This window comes from Pelodiscus sinensis, chromosome 5, assembly GCF_049634645.1.
Source record: "Pelodiscus sinensis isolate JC-2024 chromosome 5, ASM4963464v1, whole genome shotgun sequence".
Taxonomy (NCBI): domain Eukaryota; kingdom Metazoa; phylum Chordata; order Testudines; family Trionychidae; genus Pelodiscus; species Pelodiscus sinensis.
The window spans coordinates 76,370,301-76,389,441 of NC_134715.1; the positions used below are offsets into that span (position 1 = coordinate 76,370,301).

At 42.9% G+C, this 19,141-nt stretch overlaps 2 long non-coding RNA genes across 3 annotated transcripts in view; one reads left to right on the forward strand and one right to left on the reverse strand.

Annotated features, from left to right (window-relative positions):
• LOC142829637 (uncharacterized) overlaps nt 1-14,685 on the reverse strand; it is a 42,001-nt gene extending 27,316 nt beyond the window's left edge. For both annotated transcript variants that reach the window (XR_012904263.1, XR_012904264.1), the window contains exon 1: nt 12,317-14,685. This is a non-coding gene — a long non-coding RNA (uncharacterized LOC142829637). The remainder of the gene's footprint in view (nt 1-12,316) is intronic.
• The window catches only part of LOC142829636 (uncharacterized), a 27,777-nt gene continuing 8,636 nt past the window's right edge, over nt 1-19,141 (forward strand). Inside the window, exon 1 of the long non-coding RNA XR_012904262.1 lies at nt 1-243. This is a non-coding gene — a long non-coding RNA (uncharacterized LOC142829636). The remainder of the gene's footprint in view (nt 244-19,141) is intronic.

Below are 19,141 nucleotides of genomic sequence, written 5' to 3' on the forward strand. Positions count from 1 at the left end.
TCAAGCTAACCTGGCAAGGTCATTCTGTTGCTGAATTCAAGAGACAAAGAATTAACCTGCTCCTGCATGCCAAAGAAACAAAGAGAAACACTGAATTCTTTGGAGGCCTTCCCGACTTGTAAGACAACACCATCTCTTTGCCAATATAAGGAACAGACTGCATCTTGATCCTTTGCCTTAGGAGACAAAGAAACCAAGCTATATGATGTCTGTTCCTGTAAAAAGCTGAAAAGGAGATCAGAGGTGAGAGAAACCATCTGGGACAAAGAGTATCTTGCTAGACTAAGTTTTAGTCTTTTAGATACACATGTTCACTCTTATGTGCTTGTAACTATCTCTGCCTTTCTCTCTTTTATGTGGCACCACTTAATTCAAGCTCTTTTGTAAACTTGTTTTACTATAAATCAGTTCCATGCTATGTTGAAAGGGAAGAGTGTCTTTAACCCAGTTAAACAGCTAAGCTAGGATGTACTAACAAAGAAGCAAACTTAATATCTATATGTGAATGTACAGTTGTAGAGGCTGTGTGTTGCCAAGAAACATCTGTGAGGAATTTGGGGGCTAGAGTTCCCCGACTGTTACCTGGTCAGCAAAGTCTGGGTGAAAAAAGATGGTGAGGAAGAGAAACTTGTGGGGCAGGGAGCTGACAGAGGTTATTTGCTCAATTCTTAGGGCGCATCTACATTGTACCCATAGGTTGAAATAAGATACACAATTTGAGCTATACAAATTGTGCATTTTATGTCAAACTAATTTCAAAATAGCCTATTTTAAAATTTGGCACTGTCTACATAGCACCAAATTTCAAAGTAAACTGCTATTCTGAAACGTCTCGTGGAACAAAGGTTACAGGGATGTCGGAATAGCAAGCCCGTTATTTCATTTCAAAATAACAAGTTGGTTCAAAGACTTATTATTGAACAAGATGTGGAATTGCTATTTCGAGATACTTCCGGTATCCTGAAACAGTACTGCAGTCTAGACATACCATTATTGAGGCAGAGCAGTAACAGTGGCTCACAACTCAGGATATCTCCAGCAGCGTGTTACAGTGGCACTTTCGGTACCACTGGTGATTTAAAATTATCTTAATTTGCAGTTTAGTTATGATAGCAAAGTTCTTCATAAAAACTTTTTGGGCTGTTCAGTGATCACTCATCAGGAAAATAACTGTATCAAAGAAGATCCCTAGCTTTGTTCCTGCATGACTGGTGCATAATGTTCTGGTGACTTCTAGTCTGCATAGCAGTAAATGGAATAATTAAAAATGAACATGTAGCAACAATTCTGATTTATTTTTGTTATGAATTTGAGAAAGCACAAAACTTTTATGCATACTCAAGGTCAGATATTTTAGTTCTTGCTATATTAATTCACAGTTGATTAAATTAGCTTCCTTTACCAAAACATTTAGAAACTCTGTAAAGTCTCCTGTCTAGCCTCTGATTTGTCACCATATTTACAATTGCATTATTACAGGTTTTGTATAACAGCTTAGAGGAATTCTAATGCAACAGTGCTTACAGCCACTAGTCCAAAATTGATGCAATGATCATGTAATCATCCCCAATTATTTTGAAAGTTGGCTAAAAGTCACTAGGCCCCTCTGAAGGACCAGGTGACCTCATCCTACAGTAACATCTGTAGAAGAGAATTCTCTGTTAGGATTATCTCAGTACAGACCTGCTCATAGAGTTCCTACCCAACAAAATTGATCATCTTTCACATAGAAACAAGTTCAGGGCCCATCCTCAACTCTATCAGATCTTCAGGAAAATCAGTGAAAGGCAAAACCTGTACATACCCCTGCACCAGCTTTAGACTCTTGTGGGCCCTAAGTTTCTCCACACATTTATGGTATGTCTACACTAGCCCCCTACTTCAAACTAGGGAGGCTAATGTAGGCATTCGAAGTTGCAAATGAAGCCCGGGATTTAAATATCCTGGGCTTTATTTGCATGTTCCCGTCCAGTCACCATTTTAAATTCCAATAGTCCGAAGTAACTGCCCGCAGCTACACACGGCAGTGAAACGGCAATTCGAACTATGTCCTTAGCTCGAATTAACTGTTACACCTCATTAGCTCACAGACATTTACCTCCCCCTGCCTCATCCCCCTTCTGTTCTGAAATTTAATTTGTCCTTTTCATATGTGTTCATTTTTTTTAATTGTATCCTTTGGTATATATGGTTGTGACAATTTTCTTCCACTATTTGATCTGAGGAAACGGGTCTGGCCCACGAAAGCTCATCATCTAATAAACCATCTTGTTAGTCTTTAAAGTGCTATATAGTCCTGTTTAAAGTGACTTTAGTATGACTTTAGGAAGCAGTGGCTATGATGTCACGGCTCTCTTAACCAGAGCTAGTCAAAACCTCAGAGTTTCTGTCCTATGGGAAATTCCAACATTAAATAAATCCCTTGGAAAAGGACATGACAAAGTGCTTTCATTTTGGAAAAAACAAACAAGAAAAACACACCCTGTTGCTGTTCAATTTTTTCCACAAGGAAACAGAGCAGCTAACTCCCCAGGCTGCCCCCACTTCCTGGGGGCTCTGTGTTGCTCCACGGAATCAAACATTGCATCATGCTGCAGCCATAGTACCATGAACAGGATAGAAACTGATCTTTTAAGCTAAGATATTATATACACCTAAACCAGACCACCAAGCAAAACCCAGGGACTGCAGAATCTTTTTGACATCTCAGCTATGGGAATTGTTTCTCCAATATCAGTAGAATTTCTATTGGTTATACAGTTAATATTTTTATTCATTTTTACATCCCTATGTGCAATTAGTTCTCTCTGTGTAGCAGCCAGTATTTATATATCCCAATTTCAAACATGATGCTAAGGAACAAAGCATTGGACCAGATTCATGCTCTTTTGCTTTATGTGAGCATGAGGGGGATTCTCAGCTGGCATACCCAGCCTTTTTCCAACCCTCCCTCCATGGGCTGAAGCTGAGTTGGAAGAGGGGCATGATCACAGCAAAATTTTATTCTAGTGATTATTAGTTAGCATATAGTCCCAGAAAACCTAGCTCAGATGACCTTATCTTATTGCAATGCTAAATATTTATGAATCATCTGTACTTTTAGACCCTAGGTAGCATTGGAAAACAAATATTCCATATTAAGGTTTAGTTTTCCTGATGATATATTTGGAACAATTTATTACATTTCCAGAGCTGAAGCCTCTCAATATTTTGTTTCCCTTGATATACAATAAGGTTGTTCCAAAGATGGCCATTCTATCTGCACATTTCATCTTGTACTTTAGCTCTTACCATTGAGCAAGAACTGTTTAAGTGTTGAAAGTCCATGGGGTTTTATTAAGTGTAGTAATACATTTAAACTTTTGACTTTACTCTTGTATGCCAGTAACAGGAAACTTGGAAATGGCAGAGATGCTCAATGACTTCTTTGTTTCGGTCTTCACCGAGAAGTCTGGAGGTGTGCCTAACGTAGTGAATACAAGCAGAGAGAGGGTAAGTTTAGAAGATAGGATACACAAAGAACAAGTTAAAAATCACTTAGGAAAGTTAGATGTCAGCAAGTCACCAGGTCCTGATGAAATGCATCCCAGGATACTCAAGGAGCTGATAGAGGAGGTATCTGAGCCTGTAGCTATGATTTTTGAAAAATCATGGCAGACGGGAGATTCCAGAAGACTGGAAAAGGGCAAATATTGTGCCCATCTATAAAAAGGGGAATAAGAACAACCCAGGAAACTACAGACCGGTCAGTTTAACGTCTGTTCCAGGGAAGATAATGGAGCAGGTAATTAAGGAAATCATATGCAAACACTTGGAAGGTAATAAAGTGATAGGGAATAGCCAGCATGGGTTTGTGAAGAACAAGTCATGCCAAACTAATCTGATAGCTTTCTTTGATAGGATAACGAGCCTTGTGGATAAGGGAGAAGCGGTGGATGTCATATACCTAGACTTTAGTAAGGCATTTGATACGGTCTCGCATGATATTCTTATTGATAAACTAGGCAAATATAACTTAGATAGGGCCACGATAAGGTGGGTGCATAATTGGCTGGATAACCGTAGTCAGAGAGTTGTTGTTAACGGTTCTAAATCCTGCTGGAAAGGGATAACAAGTGGAGTTCCTCAAGGGTCTGTTTTGGGACCCGTACTGTTCAATATCTTCATCAATGATGTAGATATTGGGATAGAGAGTACGCTTATTAAGTTTGCAGATGATACCAAACTGGGTGGGGTTGCAACTTCTTTGGAGGATAGGGACATAATTCAAAATGACCTTAGCAAGTTAGAGAAATGGTCAGAAGTAAACAGGATGAGGTTTAATAAAGAGAAATGCAAAGTGCTCCACTTAGGAAGGAACAATCAGTTCCATACATACAAGATGGGAAGCGACTGTCTAGGAAGGAGCATGGCAGAAAGGGATCTAGGGGTCATAGTGGACCACAAGTTGAATATGAGTCAACAGTGTGATGCTGTTGCAAAAAAAGCAAATATGATTCTAGGTTGTATCAACAGGTGTGTTGTAAGCAAAACTCGTGAAGTCATTCTGCCGCTCTACTCTGCACTAGTTAGGCCTCAGCTGGAGTACTGTGTCCAGTTCTGGGCACCACATTTCAAGAAAGATGTGGAGAAATTGGAAAGGGTACAGAGAAGAGCGACAAGAATGATTAAAGGTTTAGAGAACATGACCTATGAAGCCAGGCTTCATGAACTGGGCTTGTTTAGTTTGGAAAAAAGAAGATTAAGGGGGGACATGATAGCGGTTTTCAAATATCTAAAAGGGTGTCACAAGGAGGAAGGAGAAAATTTGTTCCTCTTGGTTTCTGAGGACAGGACAAGGAGTAATGGGCTTAAAGTGCAGCAGGGGAGGTTTAGATTGGACATTAGGAAAATTTCCTAACTGTCAGGGTGGTCAAATATTGGAATAAACTGCCAAGGGAGGTGGTGGAATCTCCCTCTCTGGAGATATTTAAGAACAGGTTAGATAGACATCTGTCAGGGATGGTGTAGACGGAGCTTGATCCTGCCTTGAGGGCGGGGGGCTGGACTCGATGACCTCTCGAGGTCCCTTCCAGTCCTATTATTCTATGATTCTATGATTCTATGATCCTTCATAGTCACTTCCGACTGGTAGTTTCCCAGCTTGGTAGGTCCTCATTAGTCTTTAAGTGCATGACCTTGCACTTTGCATTATTAAACTATATCTTATTTCTATTACTGAGGTTAAAGTCATTCAGATCTTCTAGTTTGTTATTCTGATTCCTCCAATAAATTTGAAGATAAGTTATTAGCACAGCATAAGATATAGGAACAAAATCGTTCATGAAAATGTTAAATACGACTGGTCCCATGACCAATCTTTGAGGAACTCCACTTGTAACCTCACTCTCATCTAACAGTGGTGGTCTTTTCTTTTAAGAAATAGGGCTGAAGCGGGTTTTACTCATGAAAGTTTATGCCCTAATAAATCTGTTAGTCTCCTAGGGTACGTCTAGACTACAGGCTTCTGTCGACAGAAGTTTTGTCGACAGATACTGTCGACAAAACTTCTGTCGACAAAGAGCGTCTAGACTACATTGAGTTCTGTCGACAAAGCAAGCTGCTTTGTCGACATGGTAGTGTAGATGCAAAGGACAGTTTACATGCAATAACACCTTCTGTCGACAGAAACTCTGCCTCGTAAAATGAGGTTTACTAGCGTTGACAAAACTGCTGAGTTGTGTTGGCAGAACTCAGCGGTAGTGTAGACCCAGGTATAGTTTTGTCGACAAAAGTCCACTTTTGTCGACAAAACTCTGTAGTCTAGACACACCCCTAGTGTAGACAAGGACTAAGGTGCCACAGGACTCCTTGTTGTTTTTGAAGATACAGACTAACATGGCTACCCCTCTGAGAGTTTCCCATATATTACTGTACCAAATGTGATATTGAAATCCAGGTAGATTCGATTTACTGCAGTTCTTTGGCCTGGAAAATCAGTTCTCAAGAAAAAAGCACACATTGGTCAAAAAGAAAAACATATAATATTTTACCCAATTCCCATTTTCCTGTATATCTTAAATTACTTTCTCTCAATTTGTTTTAAGACCTAGCATACACATGAGATTAAACTAATTGGCCTGTAGTTTCCCAGATAACTTTCTCTTATTTCTTAGATATAGGTACTATATTTTCTATTCTCCAGTCTGAATACAACCCTAAGTTTAGATTCATTACAAATCCTTGCTATTAGGCTTGTAAGTCATGAATCATTCCATTAATATTCTTGGATAGAGATTAGTCACGCACCATGATTTGGTCTCATTAAGTTGTTTGAGTTAATGTTCGGCCTCAAATGTGGTCATTTCTAATTCCATATCCTTGTTCCCGTTAGTCACCCTGCCACTACCAGCAAGCTCCTTATTATCCTTATTAAAAACCAAGGTAAAACATTCTTTTATGCTGGGCCATACCTAGATAGTCTAATCTTCATGCATACTGAGAAAACAAAGAACTAGGACTGCCAACTGCTATTTAAATGGCTAAAGAAGCATTTATTATTAATTCTGATGGCCTTAGCAATATCCAGCTCAGCCTAGCTTTTGGCAGTTCTCACTTTCCCCCTACACTTCCTGATCTCCAAGAAGTAACTTTCCTTACAGATACATCCATTTCTTAGAGCACTGGCAGGCAAACTACAGCCTGCAGACCGCATCTGGCCCAACAGCCATTTTAATCCAGCCCTTGAGCTACCACTGGGGAGCAGGGTCTATGGCTTGCTCTGCTCCATGCATGCTCCAAGCACCACTCCCACTGGCTGTGAACCAGAGAGCTGCCTTATGCTCCTCCTTGTAGGAGCTAGCCAAAATGGGGACCTGCTACTGCTTCTGTGAGCTGTTTGCGGAAATAAGTGTAACCCACATACCTGCTGGGTGTGGGTCACTGTCCCATGTAGTGACACTGGGACCACTTACACAAAGAAAAAAATCAGTCTGCTCTATAGCCTTAGATGAGAGCCAGTTTGCTTTTAGCTCAAGTGGTAGAGGCTCATGCACTAAGCTCCAGAGATCCCAGATTCAGTTATGCCTGTCTGTGTCACATAAACACAGCCTCTAGCCTGCACCTATGAGCCAATCCCGCTCCTGCATTCCAAACTCCTCATCCCCAGTTGGAGTCCTCATTCATACACTCACACCCCTGCCCTCCAAACCCCTCCCACAGCCCTCTCCTGTCCTCTGAACCCATTGGTTCCAGCCTGGAGCCCCTTCCTGTACACCAAACCTTGACCCCAGCCCTACCCCACAGCCCAAATCCCCAGCTAGACCCCTCTCCCCGTCCTGCATCCCATCCCTAATTTCAGGAGCATTCACGGCCCTTCATATAATTTCCATACCCTGCCAAAATATTTGCCAATCCCTGCCTTAGAAGTTTTCCCCTCTTAATAACCAGTTTGAGATGCTTGTTCATCCAATTTGGTCTGAAACCCTTCCTTATGAGTTTTCTCTCCTTGCTTGGAATGCAGGCTCCAATCATTTTAAGTCAAAGTTGCAGAAACTAATTCTAAGCCTACTCCTCATTTAGCTTCTCAAGGTCTTCAGACTAGTCTACTTGCTGAATTATTTCCCTTAATTTTCTAAAGAAGTTTACTTATTTGTATATCCTTCCATTTAGTTTAAAGGGAATTAACTCATCATCATCTGAATCCAGGTTGTCCTCATGGAAGAACTGGTTGTAGAGGTCCTTTCTACTTACCAATACTAAATCTAAAATGACATCACGTCTTGTTGGCATCGTGTCTTGTCAGTTCAATGACAATTTGATAAAGAAATCTGTCAATCATCACATCCAGGAATATTTGGGGCCTATTAGTAGCATTTGTCCTTCAATCTCTGTTTAAACTACTAACTCCTACTAATTGTGTGATTATTAATATTAAAGTTTCTATCCATAACCAAATCAGATTCTGGGCGTACAGTTTGTTGTAGCGATCTGCATCTGCTCTGATTTCCCTCCCACAGCATTAGACTCAGGCATGGCAATTTACAAGAGCATCTCAGCCACCTCCTCCAAATTCCTAGTTTAAGGCTTTGTCTACACTTCTAAAATTAAAGTGCTGCCCCAGCAGAGCTTTAAAGTGAAAAGATGACCCCAGCACAAGTATCAGGAGAGATCTCTCCCAGGACTCTAGGTAAACCATTTCCATTAGGGGAGTAGCTCACAGTGCTGGTGTAATTTGCTGCACTTGGGGAGAGGGTATTTTTTCACACGCCTGAGCCAGAATGTTTCAATGCACTAAACTGGCAGTGTAGACTTAGCTTATAGCTCTTTAATCAGATGTGTCAATCTCCACCCCAGAAGACTATTACCCTCTCTAATTAGATGGAGTCCATCACATGAGAACAAGGAATGCCTTCTAGTGATTGAACATCCCCAACTCCTCCTAATAGCACCATTTTCTGAGCCACTTGATGACTACCATAATCTTGTTTCACTTTCATTGTCCTCTAGGGAAAGGTAGAATCCCACTAAAGATTACATGAGCTTCCATTTCTCTAAGTGTCTTCCGGTGAGACATCAGCAGCAGCATTTGTTCTCACATGAAGAACAATTAGGATTCTTATCAGATTCAGGTTCACATCCTGCATCTTAGCTCCACACTTCTATTCTCTAGATCCTCTCCAGTGACAGATCTGGCTGATCATCTTAGTAGGAAGTCCCAAATGACATAGTACTGCCTCTTCAGGATGCCTTTGTGGCTGCAAGTCTTGTCTTCCATGTCCACCTACAATTTTCTGCAAATCATCTACCCTCCTCTAATCTCTAGCTACCTCCATTATATCTTCCCTGCTTCTTGTCAGACTACCTGTACTTCTCTTCTTCCTTGCCTTTTTATCCTGTTATTGGCTACTTCTCCTTTTCATTCTGGGGTTACGAGTCAGGAAATAATTAAACTGCATTTATACTGTGGTAATGACAGAGGTTTCAGTCAAGACCAAGGCCCTGTTTCATTAGCAGAAAGAGATGCAACAAGTAGGCAGACATAGGACCTGACTCCATTGGTGCTCTGGGACTGGAGCACCCATGGAGAAAACCCACCCACCAGTGGGAAAACCCCCTATTAGCACCTTCCTGTCCCCTGCAGCACCTCCTGCATGTCAACAGGCCCCATAGATCAGCAATTCCCTCTCCCTTCTTGCACCTCCTGGCCACCACAAGCAGCTGTTTCTTGGTGTGTGAGGAGGGGAAGAAGAGCAAGAACACAGTGCACTTGGGAGAGGGGGGAGCAGAACTGGGTGGGAAGATATGGGATGGGGGGGAAAGGGGCAGGAAGAAGTGAGGAGGGGCAGGAGTGTGGCCTTGAAGAGAATGGTGGAGTGGGAGTGGGGCCTGGAGCAGAGCCAGAGCCAGTCTTAGGGGCTGGCAAGCTCGACAGTTATCTGGGGCTGCTATTTTCAAGGGGCCGCCAACAGAGCCTGACCTCCTGAATCCTCACCCCCAGCTTTCCCCGGTTATTCCCCGACACTTTTTTTTTGTTCAACAAATTTTTGTGTGGTTGCCCGGAGCTCCCAATTGGTTAGGACCAGCCCTGGGCAGACGTAGGGTTGCCAAGTTTCCGGTATTCTACTAGACAGTCCAGTTTTTGCACTCTGTCCGGTAAAAAAATTCAGAAAATACTGGTCATGTGCAATGTCCAGTATTTTCTGTTTTTCCAGCTGGCTGCCAGACAGAAGCCTGGCATGGGCGGGGGGAGTGGCTGGGAGGCGGGGCACAATCGGCACTGGGAGCCCTCAGCTGATTGCAACTGAGGAGGAGTGACGCCTTGGAGAGGAGGAGAAGCCCTGTCCCTGCTCCTGAGCGCTGTTCAAGCACATTGTGGTGCTATAGTCCAGGAGAGAAGCCTGCAGGTGCTTTGTAGCTGCGTTGAGGCGCCTTCCATGGGCTCTCAGCCAAAACTGACTGGGGTGGAATTAGTCTCCCAAAAAATACAGAACACACGGGCTATCTGGCAACACCAGGGCAGAGCTGTGGGGTGGAGGCCTCCCCCAGCACAATAGAAAGCCCCGTCACCTGTAGGCAGAGCTGTAGGGAACCCATCTTTATTAAACAGAGAGGCCAGTATTTGTCTTGTAGCAACTTGGCCATTAAATTACATTTCTAAACTCTTGGAAACCAAAATAGGCCTCTCCTGAAATCTGATCCTTCTTTCACTCCCTTGTACAATAAACACTGGCCTGTACTAAGGGTTGTGTGAACACACCCCTTAGCTTAAACTGATTTCCATTGTATACAGTGTTTACAGTGGTTCAATAGCTCTCAGCAACCCTCCCCCCTTCCCCACACACATTGTTCCAGCACATCTGCTCATTGCAAAAAAGATACCTTATCTGAGATATCTCTCAAACCATCTTAAACCCCTTAGGGCCAGATTGTGCCACCCTTACGTTGCACCGCAAGAGTGAAGCATTGCTCAATAGGAGTGACACAATCTGTCCTTCACATTTCACAGAAGCTTCAGTATCAGAAGCTTGTTTTGTCCTCTTGGCACTTCCAGTATGTATAGTGGTGGCAAAGAATCACCTCAAAGTCTATTTTTAAAGGCTTGATAATTTACCAGCATTGTCACATTGGTTTGGGGAAACTGAGACCCCTTTACCTGTCTGTATTTTCAGTGTTCACTTTGCCAATATTCTGACAAATATATTCTGATGCTATGAAAACTCAGATGAGATGAAAAGTGATTCTGAGTGCTTATATTTGCAGACTTCAAACAGCTAAAACAGCATGAGAATAGTGCAACGAGGAAAGTCTTTGTAAAGTCAGATGCATGTGTATCTTAAAGACCAGAGTATGCCTTTACAGAGGTTAGAGTGTAGAATGTAAGACAGGGTTTAATAACTTTTTCAACAACAACTAACTAGGTGAAAGGTTAAAATGTCATCTGCTTGGGCTTCCTACAAGAATGTTAATAGTTATCTGGGATCAAAGTTAACCATTCACAAATGCAGATGTGCCTTTAGGGGGCAAAACAGCACTTGCTCCATTCTGATTGGTGGAGATAACTAGAGGTTAGAATGCCAGGACAAAGATAACCTAATAAAGAAACTTTTTAGATTGCAAAGTTGCCACTCCAGTTTTCGTAATCACTGTACAACGTGCACTGGGTTGCTAAAAAACATAAAAAACAAGCAGTACATCTAGGTTTTTGGAGGACAGCACAGACATTATTTCACAGAATACAACCAAGGGCGTTTAGCTTCACTACATGTTAATCTTCCCCTCATTTATTTGCAGAGCTAAAGCACTGAGGGAGGACTATATTTCTAAACATGAACTTTTCCATACTTTTCAGTATGGAAGTTGGGCCTGATCTTGCAAACATGTATTCATCTGAGTAATCCAACTGAATTCAAAGCTTTGCATACATGAGAATCAGTCTTACTAAGTTTAGAATTTCATATGCAATTATTTGGCAAATAGAGGCATTATTTGATCCCCCTAGACTTTTTCTTTAAAAAGCTTTATTGAAAACCACAGTGTGCTAATCATATCACTAAGGACAGTCATGCATATTGACCAGATTTATATAAGTTAAGACAAATGAGTAACAGTTATTTCGAGAGAAGAGTTTTCTCTTGAAATAACACTGCTACATGGGGCGTTTTATTTCACACTAACGCAATTTCAAAATGGTGCCCAGACATGATTATGCTAATTAAGCATGGGATATTTAAATCCTTTGCTTCATTAGCAATTTCAGTACACTACATTTGCATCCCTATCTTGAGATAGGGAGCAAGTGTAGACGTACCCATACTCTTTTCCCCAAGAAGGCGAGTCCTTCAGTCCATGTTAGCAACCTAAATCCACCAAACCATTTACTCTTCTGATGGCTCATTTCCTCTTAATCCATCATGCTTCACTCCCTTTCTCCTACTCTGTCATCTTATAGAGCAGTGGTGGGCAACCTGCACCTATCAGGGTGCTATGTGCCCCACAAGACATTTTGTTTACCATTGCCCACGAATAGAGTTGCTAGATTGTGCTGGTTTCCATCCATGCAGGTTTTTTTCCTACTAGCATTACTATAGTGACATGCACGTAAAGCAAGGACATGTGAAGTGAGGTGTGTGTTGATTGCACACATTGACTGACTGACAGAGCCATGTGCTACTTCAGCATCCAATAAAGCACTGCTACAGTTCTGTCAGCACACCCTGCAAATTCTAAAAACACAAGCACAGTTAGCAAAACAACCCTACCCTGGGAGACCACCTTGGTTACAAGAATCTTGCAGCACACTGAGATGGAAAGCCACTCATGCAGCCCACTCACTCACCTAGGTTACCTACTGCTGTTATAGAGGTTGCTCGCCACAGTAGCAGTCGGTTGTTCTGCAGCTGCCGCATTCAGCAGTGGTTTTGGCAAGTCATGTGTGGTACTATGATTAGAACTAAATGAGTCATCTTTGGCTTTCCTTTCCTACAACAAGTATTTCAGATGCACATGCTTATTCCAGTTGTATTTAAAGGCCCCAGCTCATGTCAGCGCCTCACTGTGCTAGACCAGGGGTGAGCAAAAGGGCCAGATCTAGCTCTCTAAGCAGGTGGATCTGGCCCGCAGAGGCCCTGCCGCTCCCCCACCCCCAGGCCAATCAGGGTGAGCACCCAAAGCGCCAGTCTCTCCAGACAGGACTGGAGGAGGCTGTGCATGTTCTCCTGCCCCCAAGCCAATCAGGGCCTGGGGATGGGAAGAGCACACAAAGTTTCCTCTGCTCTGGCCCCGCTCTGTGAGGAGCACCACGCGGCACTTAGAAGCGCCGTGAGTTGCTCACTGGGCAGGGACAGAGCAGAGGAAACTTTGCACGCTCTCCCGCCCCCAGACCTTGATTGGCCTGGGGGCAGGGGAGTGTGGGAAGTCTCCTCCTAGCCAGGGGCATGGGCACCTAAGGGGAAGGGGGGGGAGGCGAGTGGGCAAAGGCACTCCCCCACCCCCAAACCAATCATGGTCTGGGAGTGGGGAACCTGGAAGTATCCCAGCCCCACCCCTTTCACTCAAGGCTCTGCCCCTTGCATTGCGACTTTTTGAAGTGGCCCCCAGCAACAAATTATTACCCACCCCTGAGTATGTCTCATGAGTATGAGACAATCGCTGCCCCAAAAAGCTTACAATCTAAATAGGGCAAGAGAAAGGAAGTACTATAGGAAACTGAGGCTTGGCCAAGTCATATAGAACAAATTTGTAGCAGTGCTAGAAATTGTAATTCAGAGATTTGGGTTCATTCTGAAGCACAAGTCACACACTAATTAAGCTCTTTCATCTACAGACAAAAAGAAATCCTTACTAGCATGTTTGTTTTGTAACAACTGAGAAGTGCTCAGATGTTCTAGTAATCAGAGTCATGAGCAGATGAGACAGTGCAGCTGCTCCTTCCGTCCCAACCTCAGTGAAGGTTGAAAATTAAGAAGCAGAGCTAGCATTAGAATTTTTGGACAGGCCTAAAGAACACCTCCAAATGAAGCCAATTCCTGTTCATTATCACATTGTTCTGTGCCTGCCTAATGGCTTGGAGGGTTAGCAAGCTAAATTTGGAGCATACCTCAAAGATAAGAATTGACTAATTTTAAATCTATAGCTGTAATTGAGGGATCCCTAGTCTTAATGGCATCCCTCGCCTCTGTTTGCCTGACGCTGGGAATGAGCAACAGGGAATGGATCACTTGAGGATTGCCTGTTCTGTCCATTTCATCTGGGGTACCTTCACTGGCCACTGTCAGAAGACAGGGTACTAGACTAGATGGACTTTTGTTCTGACTTAGTATAGTTGGTGTTATGTTCTTATCTGAAGAACCCTCCAATCTTCCCTTGCAGAAGTAGCGTGGAGCTGCTCTACTAGCAGTTGGTTTGCATTTCCGAGTCTTGCTGCAAGAAAAAAAGCTAGATACTTCTTTTAAAAACAAAAAGCCCAGAGTTTGCTTCATGGAGCTCAAAGATTCTTAATTAGGGGCTCCACTAACTCTCCATGAGGCCCTACCAGTTCAGTGACATTGTTATACATATTAAGTCACTCAAGATTCTACCAGCATGGAATTTTTTATGTAAAGAGCAATGTGCAAGAATGCCCCAGGCTGATGGAGAACTATTTCTCCGTCAGACATCAAATGGTGTCAATGGTGCTCATCCATTAGGAAACAACTGCATACAAGTGATGCCTCTAATATGCTCTGAAAAGTACTTATATCATCCCTTTTCATACCAGAGTGCCTTACTACATACAAGAGGTAGGGACGTGCTATTATCCCTATTTCACACATGAGAGAAAGGCTCATGAGAGAGGCTGTACAGAAAAAGAAAGGCTGTGCTTAACCTGGCTCAAAGGAGAGGAAACACTCTATTAAAAGAATGAGACACAGGACTTGTGGATGTAAATATGGTTCACTCCTGTTTGCTTAGATTTTCTAGAAATTCAACTAATGAAGTGATGTTTTGCTCATTGTAATCAATTTGGCTGTTGTGTTGGGGGGGTCACTAAATGCAGGGATTGTGAAACGTGATCACCATTGTGTGCAATTACTGTGGGAATACAGAAAAGACAGCCTATGTTTAACCTGTTTCAAAGGAAGGCGATATGTCAGTTTAAAGAACCTCTTCTTGACAAGGACTCCACTGCTAAGCTATGTCTACACCGGCACGATCTTGCGTCAGAGCTATGCAAATGAGGCTAAGCATGGAATATCGCCGAGCCTCATTTTCTTATCTAATGAGCCGCCATTTTTGCGGAAGAGGCTCTTGCGCAAGAAGGAGCTGTCTACACTGCCCCTTCTTGCGCAAGAAAAACCCTCTTGCGCAATGCCATTATTCCTGAAAATAATCAGCATAACAGTATTGCACAAGAGGGTTTTTCTTGTGCAAGAAGGGGCAGTGTAGACAGCTCCTTGCGCAAGAGCCTCTTCTGCAAAATGGCGGCTCATTAGATATGCAAATGAGGCTCGGCAATATTCCATGCTTAGCCTCATTTGCATAGCTCTGGCGCAAGATCGCGCCAGTGTAGACATAGCCCTAGAGTTCAGTGAAGTTAAGAAGGGAAGACAGGACTCTCAATCAGCAGGTTATGTATCCTCAAAGTGTGGTCTGTAAGAATGATTCAACCTATTTCTCCCCACTGTCTCAAGAGTAAAGCTAAAATAGGCTTCAGAAGACATCTCTTTTATTATTTAAAATATACTCTAGTGGATGCGGAAATATCTTGGGGCTGCAATGTGATTTGGGCCAAGAGTGGAAATCACTGAGAGCTGAAATCACTTGTGGTAGGACCCAGAGCCAAATCTACCATGAGCAGGCAGGCGCAGTAAGTGAGCAGGCGACCAGTGGACTAAGATGCCTCTTTACCTTCCCATCCTCTCACCCAGGATGGGAGGTGAACTTTGCAGATGCACCTCTGAACTCTGGGTCTGCTCTGATCAAGGCAGCAATCGTGACTGAGACGCAAAGAAGGGTTGGGCATGTGAAAGGGGCATTCAGATTTCTGGACTTAAGAACCTGCGAGGAGAAGGACACTGCCCGATGTTCTTGGGGAAGGACTTTTACTCATGGTTTATGTTTATGAATGCTGTTTGTGGTCTTTTCCCAAATTAATGCCAAGTTACTTCCCTCCCTTTTATTAAAAGTTTATTTTCTACACTCAGACTCTGTGCTTGCAAGTGGGAAAGTATTGGCTCTCAGAGGCACCCAAAGGTGGTGTGTGAATTTCCTAGGTTATTGGGCGGGGACTCAAGACAGTTCTTTGTTGGATGGATGGAGAGGAACCCCTAGATATTAAACCTGGGTCTGGCTGCTGCTGGCTCCACCTGATAGGGCTGCATAATCACACTTGAGAAATCACAGTCTCTCTCTCTCCCCTCTCCATTTAACATAAACCCATGTTCATTAGGAGTTGAGTCCTATATCATTCAGTCTATAGTCTTGCCCAGAATCAATGTCAGGCTGACAGGCCTCTGATTACCCAGGCCATCCATTTATTCTTTAATACTGGCTCCGCATTAGCTTTCTTCTAGAACTTCCCATGTTCCAATTCTTATAGTTGATTTTTAGGAACAGTCCAAAAAGCTACACAGTCAGCTCTTTAAAAGCAAAAAAAACCCCTTATGCTAGTTATCTGGAACTTCTGATTTACAAATTTTACTTTAGTAGCTGGTCTTTACCATCTTCCTAAGATACTAGTGAAATTGATATGTGATAACACTTTCAATCACAAATTTCCCCCCCCTCTCAAATAGCTAATTTACTGACCACTTTTGCCTTTTCAAAAATTCTACTATTTCCATCTAGTAACAGACCAATTCCCACTGTTATGATTATTTTTGTTCACAGGACGCTTTAAAAACCTCTTATTACCCTGAACTCTGCTGGCCATAGACTTCTTGTTGTGTCTTAGAGATGTGATAGTGTAGTCGATTAACCGATTAACTGATAAGCAAAAGCTTATAGGTTAATGCTATAGACTACACACATTTTCCATTCACCCCCTTGCCAGTAATTTTTTTTAGCAGGCTGGCCAGCAGCTGGGCTCAGTCCTGGCTCATGCCAGGCCCGGGACCTACCCCCGCTCCAGCTCTGCATTTAAAGTGTATTAGGAGCCAGGTAGCCCGGCTCAGTTCTGGCTCACACCAGACTGTATCAGAGGCAGCAGTGTGGGGCATCAGGCAGCCAGTCCACGAGGGGAGCTGGTTTTTAAACTGGCTCACCTTGCAGACCAGCTCCCACTTGGCACCCCACGCTGCTGCCTACAGAGGCAGCAGCACGGACTGGCAGGAGACTTCTGGGAGTAGGGCCAGAGCACACTGGGGATCCCTGGGGATTATAGACTAGTTGAGTAACCGATAAGAATTCATGAGGTTACTCAACTATTCAATTAACTGATATTTAACATCCTATTATGTCTGTTTGTTTTTACAATTCCTATCTTCTGAATTATATTCTTCTCCCTCCTCCCCCCCCTTTTTTTTTTTAAACAACTGCCTTCATGTCCCCCTTTAAACAGGGGAATAAGCCACCAGCATGGCCTTTTTCCTTGATTGTGAATTCAAATTCCTGGTCTGACTCAGAATGGGGAAATGTACCCAGGATTCCGACATCTTGGGTGATGATATAGGCTAAGTGACCTACTCATGGTCACCCAAGAAGTCTGTGGCAGGGAATCAAACCTGGGTCTCCAAAACTTAGGCTAGTGACCTAGCTACTGGACTTCTATCCACTGAACAGTTGCAAGTTCATCAGCTTTTGGACTCTTAACCAGAAGTGCTGCACTCCCCTTGCAAAATATATTCTAGGCTCCATTAGCAAGTGTGACCCACAGAATGCCATCCAGGCAAGGAAAAAGAAATATTTTAATATACTTTGGACCAGAGAAAGTGACTCTATAGCTTCAGTGCTTAGGGCACTCAACTGGGAAACCCAGGGTCAACCCCTGCTCCAATGCCTACTTAAGCCTTTAACACAAAGTGGAACAGCTTCAATGGTGGAAACTGAGGTGACCCCCTAAATGCCTGCTAGCTCAGTGGTTAGTATGCTCATCTGGGAGGTAGTAGGTCAAGCTTCACAGATTCCAAGGAGAAAAGAGGCTAGTGGGATCATCTAGTCTGAACTCCTGTATAAACACAACTTCCAAAATAATTCATAGAGCATTTTTCTTTCAGAAAAAAGATTAATCTTGATTTAAAAGCACCCAGTGATGAAGAATTCACTATGACCCATGGTTAGTTATCACTTAAAATTTTATATTTTATTTCCAGTCTGAACTTGTCTAGCTTCAGTTTCCAGCCATTGGATCATGTAATACCTTTCTCTACTAGACTGAACAATATATTAAATATCTGTTACCCATGTAGGTAATCTAGATTAATTAAGTTACCTCTTTACTTTCTTTGTTAAACTAAATAGATTCAAGGAATTCAGCCTATCACTGTAAGATATTTTTCTAATCTAGCTGTTCTTGTGGGTGTTCTCTGAACGTTCTCCAGTTTTCAACATCCTTCTTCAATTGTGGGCAGCAGAATTGGACACAGTGTTCCAGCAGCAGTCACACCAGAGCCAAATACAGAGGTTAAATAACCTCTTTACTCTTATTCAAGATTTCCTTGTTTACACATCCAGAGATTGCATTAGCTTTTTTGGCCACAGCATTGCTCAGGGAGCAGAGGTTTAGCTGATTATCCAATATCCACCATGACCCCCACCCCTTTTTCAGAGTCACTGATTCCTGGGATAGAGTCTCCCATTCTGTAAGTATGGCCTACATTCTTTGTTACTACAGTAAAACTCCAGTGGTCCGGCATCCAATGGTCCGGCACTCCTGATGGTCCGGCACCATCTGGAACCCAGAAGTGCTCTGGGCAGCAGAACAATTGGAGCTGCTCTGCCCCGGCTTCCCTGAGTCAGCCACTGATCAGTTTCAGCAGCAGCTGACTTGGGGACCCTGGGGCAGAGCAGCTAGTGCCGGGTTGGTCCCACTCCACCCCAGACCCCTCATAGTCCCTCCCCCCCTTCCTATAGTCCGGCATATTTGATAATCCAGCACCCCCTGGGTCCTAAAGGTGCCGGATTATCCGAAGTTTACTGTACATGCATTTACAGTTAGCAATATTAAAACACATTGTTTACTTGCATCCAGCTCTCCAAGTGATCCAGATGACTATCAATAAACTGTCCTCATTTACCACTCCCCCAATTTTTGGGTCATCTGCAAATTTTCAGTGAAGATTTCAGGTTTTCTTCCAGATCCCTGTTTAAAGAAAAATATTAACATAGGAACCAATCTCCGACTGACTACCTTAGAAATACACCCAGTTTGTTAGGTCTTAACATAATAGTTCCTGTTTGCAATCAGTTAACTAGTCTTTATTTAACATTGCTACATTATTTTATGTTTAAATCAAAATATCCCATGGGCCTTATCTATGTCAAGAGCCTTACGGAAGTCCAAATATATTAACATTACCTTTAGGCAACTTCCTACAGCCTTGTGTCAACATTGAGCTGGAGGTATAGTTTCCAGTTTGAAGAGACATAACTGCACCAGCTCAGAACAACTGTGCTAAAATAGAGAGAGTAACTAAGTGGCACAAGTGATGGGAAGGGGTAAGCACCCAAATATATACACCTAGTG